Below are 10,203 nucleotides of genomic sequence, written 5' to 3' on the forward strand. Positions count from 1 at the left end.
GGGATCCGCTGCGTAAAACATATGCAGGATAAGTTGGCGGTTCATTTTGCTGGGGTGATTAATAAAGGGACTGAGCCAAAAAGAAAATGAAGGAATGAATTACATTTGAAATTGATATCACACATGCGGTAAGACAAGCCAACAAAATCTCACGACAATTCGTAACTTTTTGATTTAGTGGCTAATTCATATGAATTTTTACGATTTAATTTGTACAATTTAGTATGATTTGCTCATCACCCATTGAGGTTTGGGTTTAGGGGCAGGGTTGGGTCCCACACCTCCTTTTTAAAATCATTTAATTTTAATCTTCAATCTTCACATTTTCACACCACTGAACTCGTATGAATTTGTATGAATTAGCCACTAAACTGACAAAAAGTAAAATATTTCTATTTTCTTGTGAGATAGACAAGCTAAGCTAGACAAGCACATTTCATGCAACTGAACTGTAGTATCTGATATGGTCTGATATGAGTATCATATGCAGGGCTGAGAGGTAACAAAATATATGTAACAGTGTTACATATTTAAATCACAAAATATACAGTAAGTAACATATAAGTTATATTAAATTATGTTATAATTATATTTTAAATAGTGATGACCAGGCGACACAGTGGCGCAGTAGGTAGTGCTGATGCCTACACCACCTAACCTGCTCTGAGCTGGTTTCGAACCAAGCAACCTTCCGCATGGGAGTCGTTGCTCTAACTAAGAGGCTTGGTCACTAGTGTCTGTCGCTAGAGCACCTTTAGAGGTCAGAGGAGTGAGGTTACCTGCACATCACTTACTAGCTGGCCTCTGTTACACTAATATAGTCTGTTTTTTTTATTTAATTTGTTAATCTCTACAGCTTCTTATGGCTTGAGGATATAATAGATTGATACAGTATGAAACTCCAATGAATTCCATTCTTTAAGTGAAAAAAAGGAATATTTTCGATAGTATATTTGACAAGATTGGTATGAACTGACATGTCACAGTTTGGCAAGACCCGTTTGTATTACATTTACACAATTCTGCTGCCACTTTATCTCAGGAATAGGCATGAGATGCACTGGTTCTGTATCCAACATGCTTCATCGGTTAGTTCAATTTATATTAATGTCAACATATGAGGGTTGGATTAATGCCATTTTCTTTTTCCTTCCAGCCTCCTAGGATAAAATGGATTACTACAGTGTAAAAATCCAATGTATTTCATTCATTAAGTGAAATCAAATCCTTGTTTGTGTTATTTTGGTGTTGTTTGGTTGTCAGAGTTAGACAAGACCCTTTGCTGCCTCTGTAGCTCCAGGATAGGGTTGAGATGCTCTAGTGCTGCCTCCAGCATGCATATTCTAATAGTTAGATATATTTTTGTCATCATTGGAGTGTTTGATCAAAGCCAAATTTTACTTTTTCGACATCCTGATCAGTGACAATCTTGATCCATTTGTTTAGCAAGTCCTACAGTATTTCTCTAAAGTTTAAACAATCCCACTGTGGACTGCATTGACTTAATTTGTTAAAAAAAAAAAAAAAAAAAAAAAAAAAAGGTTAGTAATTTACAAAGCATTTAGCTTTTTCTCTTTCAGAGTAAAAAAAGTCTTGAATGACTTGAATGACAGTTTTGAATGACAATGACATGATTAGAGAATTTTCATGCTTGGTGAACTATTTTTTTTAAGATTCAAAGGCAGATGTCCAATCTCAATCAGTCCGGCTTTACAGTGTGTTATTCCTGGGCTGTTTTGTGTGCTTGCAGCCAGTGAAACCCATCATCAAAGCACTCATCCTGATGAGAATATTGGCTGAACATGCCTCTCTTTTTTTCTATTCTGAGCCCCCGCAGTCTCTGGAGCTCCAGGGGAAGGAAGCTGAGCCCCAGGCTTGCGGGGTTGGAAACCAAATCCAGAGCTTCTGCTTTTGGGAAGGCTGAGGCAGCTTGCTGGGCCTGAGTCTGAGTTCAAGTCCATCAACAACAGGATCCAAGGGTTGCAGTGGTTGTATTGCTGGCCCAGCCTTCAACACAGGGAAACGGTAGTGAGGCTTCTCTGATCGCGTGGGGGGCTTCTTTTAGGCGAAGGTGGTGAAATATTTCCTGTCATCTGTGGAGCTTTGCACTGAAAAGCCTCTCTGCTACAGACATTAGAGCCGGTAGTTGCAAGTAATGTTTTAGCAAGGAAGGAAGGATAATGGACCATTTGTACAAAAAGGATCTTTGAATGGAATATAAAGTGCCAACTATCAGTCAAGGCTTTGCTCGAAAAAAAATAAAAATAAAATCAACAAGATATTTAGCTTGTCACTAAGGCAGTACATTTCGAAATACACCTTTGTACCTTACCTACACTTCAAAGATGATTGGCTAGAGACCATTCTTAATTGAAACCGGAATATTTCTGGACTCTCTGATCTTGTAATCTTGTCCTGCTAAAGCATTTGCTGAAGTTAAACGTGACTAACAATCTCTCTCTCTCTCTCTCTCTCTCTCTCTCTCTCTCTCTCTCTCTATAAAAGCAATTATGGCTGTCTAGAAAAATTTATCGTGATTAAAATGTAAAAGTTCAAATAATCAAGAAGAGTCATTAGTGCAGAAGTATATTAGATAAACAACAAATCCGTCTTGCAGCAGGTAAGAAATGTGAGTGATTAAATGAGTAAATACACAAATTTTTTAACTCAGTTAGTAGTTAAATTAGCTTACATTATTATAAAAGTAACTAATTACCAGGGAACGTAACTACTAACAGCCCTACTTACACAAACATCTTAAAACAGATTTATACTTCAGTCGAGTGCAAACGGATGGTTCGACGATGACCCTGACTTGGGCCTCTCAAAAAGTGTAACTTCACGTCGCAATGACCCATAGCAACAGTTTTGTGATTGGTCAAGTTAGAAGCATTGACAGGTGTGAGTGGGTATAGTAGGTATAGGTGCCTCGAACTGTGCCAAAGCACGCTTGTCCCCCCTCCCGTCTCCCCGACGGCCCGCACTTACACCACAATCGGTCCTAGGCACGCTTACGTCATCGATGCTAGGCTGTTCAGTGAGAAGCGCTGTCACTCAGCAGCACAGTGGAGATTTCTCTAGTTATATAATTTCAGTCGATTTGATATGCAGTGACATGCAGTCAAATATTTCGCCAAACAGTCCTTAGGGATGCGGCAACACGCAGTTAGATATTTCGCCGAACAGATCCGCCACTTTTGGCGCTCATAAACAATCATAAAGCCCTCGTGCTGCAGGAATGAGGAGGTCTGCTGAAGGCGCGCAGCTGTCGTGAAGTGAGGAGTTTGTGTATTTAATAAGCTACGGCAGTTTGAGTTCACTGAACAGTAAGAATGATTAATAAATCCATATGAAACAGTCCCTTAAAAGTCACGTCTCACTTTCAGTTTCGGGCTTTGTGCAAGCCCAAGTGAACCGCGCTCAGGCCCACCTCTTCCAACCGGGCCAGGGCCGGCCAAGTGAACCATGCTTGAGCCCGATTCAGCGCACTCACACTTTTCAAACGATCCGGGAAACGGGCCCGGGCACGGTACGGATGGCATAGCGTGAGTAGGCCCTTAGGGTGCTTTCACACTTCAATTGCTTGGACCATACCCAAGGTCAATTGTCCCGCCACCTTCTTGGTTGGTTTGTGTTCACACTGTCTTTTTTTTCCCTTCTGAACCCCAGTACGCTTAGACCATAGAGCTGCTGTTGTGTGTACGGCTGTTGCTAGAGCAAGGTGCCAAAATAGAAAGACGTCCGAACCTCACGGTCAATCTGCTTTTACTGAATCTTTTGGTTTTGGATATTCAGAAAGTGACTCGCGTTCATCTTATGCAAAAATATGATAAACATTTAGAACATAACGCAATGACTGCAGAAGCTGTTTTTGGTGGAGACAAACAGACATTATCACATTGTTTATCTGACACCGTCAAACGCCACCGTGTGTTCATTGCGTGTCAGGATTGCCTTCTGAGACATTTATTTAATGAAGAAAAGATTCATGCAGCATCTTCTCGTGCAGCAAATTAGTTTTTTATTGTTGATATTTGCCGCCAGATAATCTGAAAGTGACAATTTTGTTCGGTTTGACTCGTTGGATGGAAATGCTGCTTTATTCGCATGTCTTTTATGGAATATTCAAGTTTTGCGCATAAAAGTTAATTCGCATTTTTGGATGGAAACACAGCTAGCGATCACTGGCCAACAAGCAAGTCTAAATATAAATTATATATCTCAACAAATGCTAGACAAACAGACATACAGATCTGTTCCTAAATTGATTTTTGGCACCTTGAGGAAAACTCCAAATGCCACCCTTCTGATATTTTTCATTGTAGATGTTTAACATCACAAAACCAGTATTAATTCTGCAATTTGAATGCTTTCATGACACCACTTCTAAATCACTGAAACACAAGTCTGAAACATTCCTTTGGACAAAAATGCTGGGTTCCATTCAACCGATTTGTGTTCGGACAACATGAAGGAATTACGTTAACTTATTCGTTTTATTTCTCAGAAATGGCTTGCGGCTGGAAGGGCATCCGCTGTGTAAAAACGTGCTGGATAAGTTGGCGTCTCATTCCGCTTTGGCGACCCCGGACTAACAAAGGGACTAAGCCAGTGGTGTTCAACCCTGTTCCTGGAGATCAACCTTTCTGCAAAGTTCAGCTCCAACCCTGATCAAACACACCTGAACCAATTAATTAGGACCTGAATTAGGAATTAGGAAATGAATTATTAATTAGGAACTGAAATCTGCAGGGAGGTCAATCTTCAGGAACAGGGTTGGTTACATCTAGACTAAGCCAAAAATAAAATGAATGAACAAATTAGTTTTTACAAATTTAGGTGGATTGAACAAAACAACTAAGTTGTCCCCTTAAAAATCCTAATAATTGTGTTGTTTCAGCTCAGTTTAAATAACTAGTTTGAACAAGCAGCCAAAACATTTTTTGGAGCGCACAGAGTTCTAGGGTAAAGTGCAGGGTGAAAAAAAAAAAAAAAACGGAGTTACAGCTACAGTATCCCAGTGCTTTATCAGACTCTTCCCAATGCTTTATTCTACTCTTCAGCCTCTCAGACATTGGAAATAATAGCAGTCTGAAGCAGTAAGCTTGCGTAAGGAACTTTTAATGGGAAAAGCTTCTCTTTTCTGGGAACGTTAACTGGTCAGCTAAACAAGTTCCTGTCAAGACAATGAAGCAAAATACCATGCCCTTTGATGTCTTGCTCCGAATGGTTACTTTACTAAAGGATTGTCTGGTTTTAGACCAGTGAAAAAACACAGTCAGGCCAGTTACAATGGAAGTGAAGGTACATAATGCCATGAACAATAGGACTGTTTTGAGAGACAGACTCCCCAATTAGTCATAGGACACACTGTAAAAACAGGTTCACATAAAACCAATCGGACCCCTTTGGCAGTTACTTGTCTCCTAATCTATGTGCTTATGGATGGCGAGGAAAGGATATGGATAAAATGACAGAGCTGGAGCCAGGGTTGAGGAATGACAAGGCGCGGAAATCAGTGCCAGGTTTAGGATCTCTGACAAACATGCATTTTCCGCCCTGATAGCGAAAGCAGTGGGAACTTCCTGCCGGAGCAGCGTTCACAGTCACCAAGTAATCCCTGTGAGCTTAACATTAACAGCCCTCACTGGGAAGAGGGATTTACACACAAGATATTTATGTGCATACATGGCTATGTGTAACTAATAAATCTAGTTGGCAAAGAAAGAAGCGATGAAACATGTTTACAGAATAATTCACCAATCTTGTTTTACATGCGTTCTGAAAAAAATAAAATAAAAAGTTCCTTAATGTTAATGGTTCTGTGAAGAATATCAATGTGAAAACCAAACAGATGACAGAAGATGATGTACTTTGCATCAACATCTTAACCTTATGAAAAAAAGTAGGTGCACTCGAGAAATAAAAGTTCCAGACCATGTCAGTAAGAGTTTGGTCCATTGTTTTCTTAATTTTATTTGCACATTTTTTTTTTTTTCCCAGAGATGGGTTGCGGCTGGAAGGGCTGCTGTGGCGACCCCGGATTAAAAAAGGGACTAATCCGACAAGAAAATGAATGAATGAATGAATAATACATATTTGTATGATTACTTACCAATAAGGCACAATTCAATGCTGAATGTTTAGAAGAAACTATGTAAAATGATGCTGTGCCAACTGTATTAATGTAATCGCAATGAGGAAGCTTTAAAGCAATGGTCTCAAAGCTAATTGCTGGAGGTCTCAAACTCGATTGCTGGAGGGCTGCAGCTCTGCATAGTTTAGCTCTAACCACCTTAAACTTATTCGTTCATTCATTTTCTTTTTGGCTTAGTCCCTTTAATAATCTGGGGTCACCACAGTGGAATGAACCGCCAACTTATCCAGCATGTGTTTTACGCAGCGGATGCCCTTCCAGCAGTAACCCATCAATGGGAAACACTGATACACACACACACACACACACATAAACTCATATGGTCAATTTTAGCTTACCCATTTCACCTGTATCACTTCTTTGGACTTGTTGGGAAAACTGAAGCACCTGGAGAAAACCCACGCAAACGCATTAATGATGCAAATAAAGTGTTAATTACTACATTCATTAATAAACTTGAACTACTAAGTAATTAAGGTTTCTGTTATTCACACTTAAACTCATGAAAACTCACATTGTAGTTAAAGTTAATTTATCACAAGCTTGTCTAAACTCATTATTAGTTCATAATAAGTAATGTTTCATTTACATCATTAATGCACTTTTGTTGTAAAGTGTTACCCACACTCAGAAAAAAAGGTTATCTGAGGACCCATACCTCTTTTGGAACACATATAGTTCAATATGATTTTTTGACACATGATCAGTACCTAAAATCCCTGTATCACTACAACTGTAATGATGATAAGCCATTGGGGATCCGTGCTGAGGCAGAGCAGGTCTGGCTTGTGTCGAGGTCTCCAGTCTCCTCAGGTGGGGGGCAAGATGTTGCAATTTGTGAGCTGCTTTCTGAGGAGTTTGTTTTGTCCTGCATCAGTCATGATTGGCAGGAGACCCAGTATGCTTTCACAAATGATGTGTGTTTGCAATGTTAGGGGAGGCCATGAATTCCCATATGTCACTATCACATATCATACCAGGTACTAGATTGCAAATTCTACATCGACTATCAGGGGGGTCAGCTAGCTTTTCTCTTTTTTTGTGTGAGTAATAAATACCTCAGTGAACCAAATTCATCAGTGTTTTGAGGGATAAGAAGTGCTAGGGTATCCAAAATACTGTGCATTTAAGTGTAAATAACGTTTTGTGCATTAGAATGAAAACCAAAGTGTTGCATATGTAAAATATAGATTCTAACCTTTCAAACGAAACCACTTATGGGGGTCTGGTGCAATGCTAGCCCTTTAAATCTTAAAGCGAAAGTCATACCGGGTCAGTGAAGTTTACCTGGTTAAATTGCAAATCCATTTGTGCTATTTTGTCACCTTAGAATTATAAGGTTAAATCTGACATTTTAGTCAAAATTGAGTTATTGACATATTCTTATTAACCCTCCTATCATGTTCACATCCTGCCTCTTACTTAGTGTTCCCGGTCAAAATTGGTCTCTTTTAACTGACATGAATCAAAATACTTTGTTACATTACTAATAGACAGCTCACTAAAATAACTATCACAGGGTCTGAACGAAGAAATTGAAATGTTTTAATTCATCTGAATGATTTATCAACCAGCAAAGCACAAACAAAATGCTATCCTTTCCGGTGTTGAGTTATAGAATAGGGAGTTATAGAGTTAGGAATCAGTCCTTCAATTACACTATATTAGTGTACTAATTTAGGGAATAGTGACTGAGGGTATATACGGTGAGCATGGACACAGAACTAACACTAGTTATATTTTGGTAATTTTTGAGCGAGATAATAACAGTCTAATATAATAAAATAATTGTTGCTAAGCTAAAAGTGCTCCTGCTAGACTCAGAGAATGGCTGACTAGAGATTGGAAGAAAAAAAGAAAGAAAGAAAAAGAGAGAGAGAAATAAATAAAAAAAACAAAAAGAATAAAATAAGATAAGAAAGAAAGAAAGAAAGAAAGACACACACAGATGGATTCACATAACCGCAATAATCAAACTCTCGGAAACAACTGTGGTCGGAACCAAAGTTCACAGGTCTGTGTTCTCTGAACACCCCTCAAGCGGTGGACTACTTTATTCTGATTGCTAGCCGAACCGCGTCATAGCTCATAGTTTAAAGTTGACTTGATATCAACTCTCCTCAACGCTCACACAGGAGCGTCGCCGGTTCTCATTTAAATGAATGACTTCTGGCTACTTTGATGCTCTCGTCACTTTTGGTTTGTGATCGCTCCTCAGTTTGTGAAGGCTTCCCCGCGTTGTCGCTCCACCCCGCCCTCCTTTCCTGCTCCTTAGTTTGTGATCGCTCCTCAGTTTATGAAGGCTTCCCCGCGTTGTCGCTCCACCCCGCCTCCCTCCCCTGCCTTCGTTCGAAAAGAGCATGTTATTTGCATTTTAATAGTTTCATCCTCCAAAAACACCATGTTTTCTGAATATTTTATTCGCCTTTATGGATTATTCCCTGTTATTAACTGCTTTTTTTGTGCTTAAATGTCTATTACTGTACATAAATAATATTGGAACTGTAAATACAAACTATTTTAACAATAAGTTCATATTTATCATTTACTAATGCATTTTTGATTATTTTTCCCAGAGATGGGTTGCGGCTGAAAGGGCATCCGCTGCGTAAAAAACTTGCTGGATGGGATGGCGGTTCATTCCGATGTAGTGACCCCGGATTAATAAAGGGACTAAGCCGACAAGAAAATGAATGAATGAATGTTTGATTATTCAAGTGGTAATTGGTGCAGATGTGATGGGGAGAATTTACATGTCATGTTTAGTCAGTAAAACCCTTTCACAAGTGTTTCCTCACTCATAGCTCCTCATGAAACTTCCTCTCTCCTCCTCATGGTGCAATAGAGTATATGCCGAAGCATGCTAATAGAACTTTGAATTTGCCAGTGACCTGGGTTAATCGCTTCCAGTCAACTGTATGTCAATGCAAAAATCAGCGCATTTATGGTCTGTTTTCTTTAAAAATCTCCACTGGCTGAGTGATAGCTGATATAAAGTGGGTCTTAGATTGTAAGAAGCCCTGCATTAAATTATGTTTCCCCCCGCCATGTCTTTATAATATGAGCATTTATTTTACCAGTATATTCAATAGATCTTCTGCGCTTGCCTGCCAATTCTGACGGCCGCGTGCAAGTAAACGGCTTTTTGTCTTGTTTTACGATTGAACAACTAAATAAATGCCAAATTTTATTTAACAGAATGTATTTTAATTACATTACAACATCAATGCTGTAAAAGGAACCAAATAAAAGGGATAAAAAATTCATAATAACAGGTCACCGGAAGTTTATCAGTATGGGAAAAACATTAGCTTGGCATTTACTCTATTAGAGGATTGAGATGTCCTGTAAGATGGACGGTGGAGCTCGGTCGGTTTCCGGATCGTAGGACAGAAAATGGAGGAGTGAGGATATTGAGAATGGATATTGAGAAGCACCCTGTGTGATCAGTGCTGGGAATCTGGGATGACAGATGGGGTGGCAATGCTTTTTTCAGGTATATCGATAAAAAAAAAGCTTTTTTGAGCCTGTCCTATACTCCTTATCAGCAGGTGGCAGTAATGCACCTTGAAGGTGTATGCCTACCGCCATTTAAATTTACAAGAAGAAGAACAACATAAACACGGAGTAAAAGCAGGGGCCTGTTTCAGTAAGGAGGTTCAAACAACTCAGAGTTTAAACTTGAACTCTGAGTTGATTTACCGAGAGATTAAAAACTCAGAGTTTTCGGTTTCAGAACAGCTGATCTGAGTTGGGTCAATCAACTTCGAGTAGACCAACTCAGAGTTAAGCGCACACACCGTGACTTTAAAAAGGCATTATCAATAGAGCGCAGACATTACGAGTGACTATGGCAATATCTTATAAAAGAGATCACCATTTCTTTCTCCAGCTGAACTTGATGTTCTCATGCAAAGTTATAGCAAATATGAGCGTATATATTTGAAAAGAAGCAACCATCAGTAAAGAAGAGACTGTTAGCGTGGGAAAACAGCTGCTCAAGTTAATGCCTAATTTCACTTTTCAAGTATTTAAATATTTAAGTA

At 39.2% G+C, this 10,203-nt stretch overlaps 1 long non-coding RNA gene across 1 annotated transcript in view; it reads right to left on the bottom strand.

Moving 5' to 3' along the window:
* Positions 1-10,203, bottom strand: part of LOC137488720 (uncharacterized) — a 61,913-nt gene that overhangs the window by 23,589 nt on the left and 28,121 nt on the right. The window lies entirely within an intron of this gene.

The sequence above is a fragment of the Danio rerio genome, chromosome 20 (assembly GCF_049306965.1).
Source record: "Danio rerio strain Tuebingen ecotype United States chromosome 20, GRCz12tu, whole genome shotgun sequence".
Classification (NCBI taxonomy): Eukaryota; Metazoa; Chordata; class Actinopteri; order Cypriniformes; family Danionidae; genus Danio; species Danio rerio.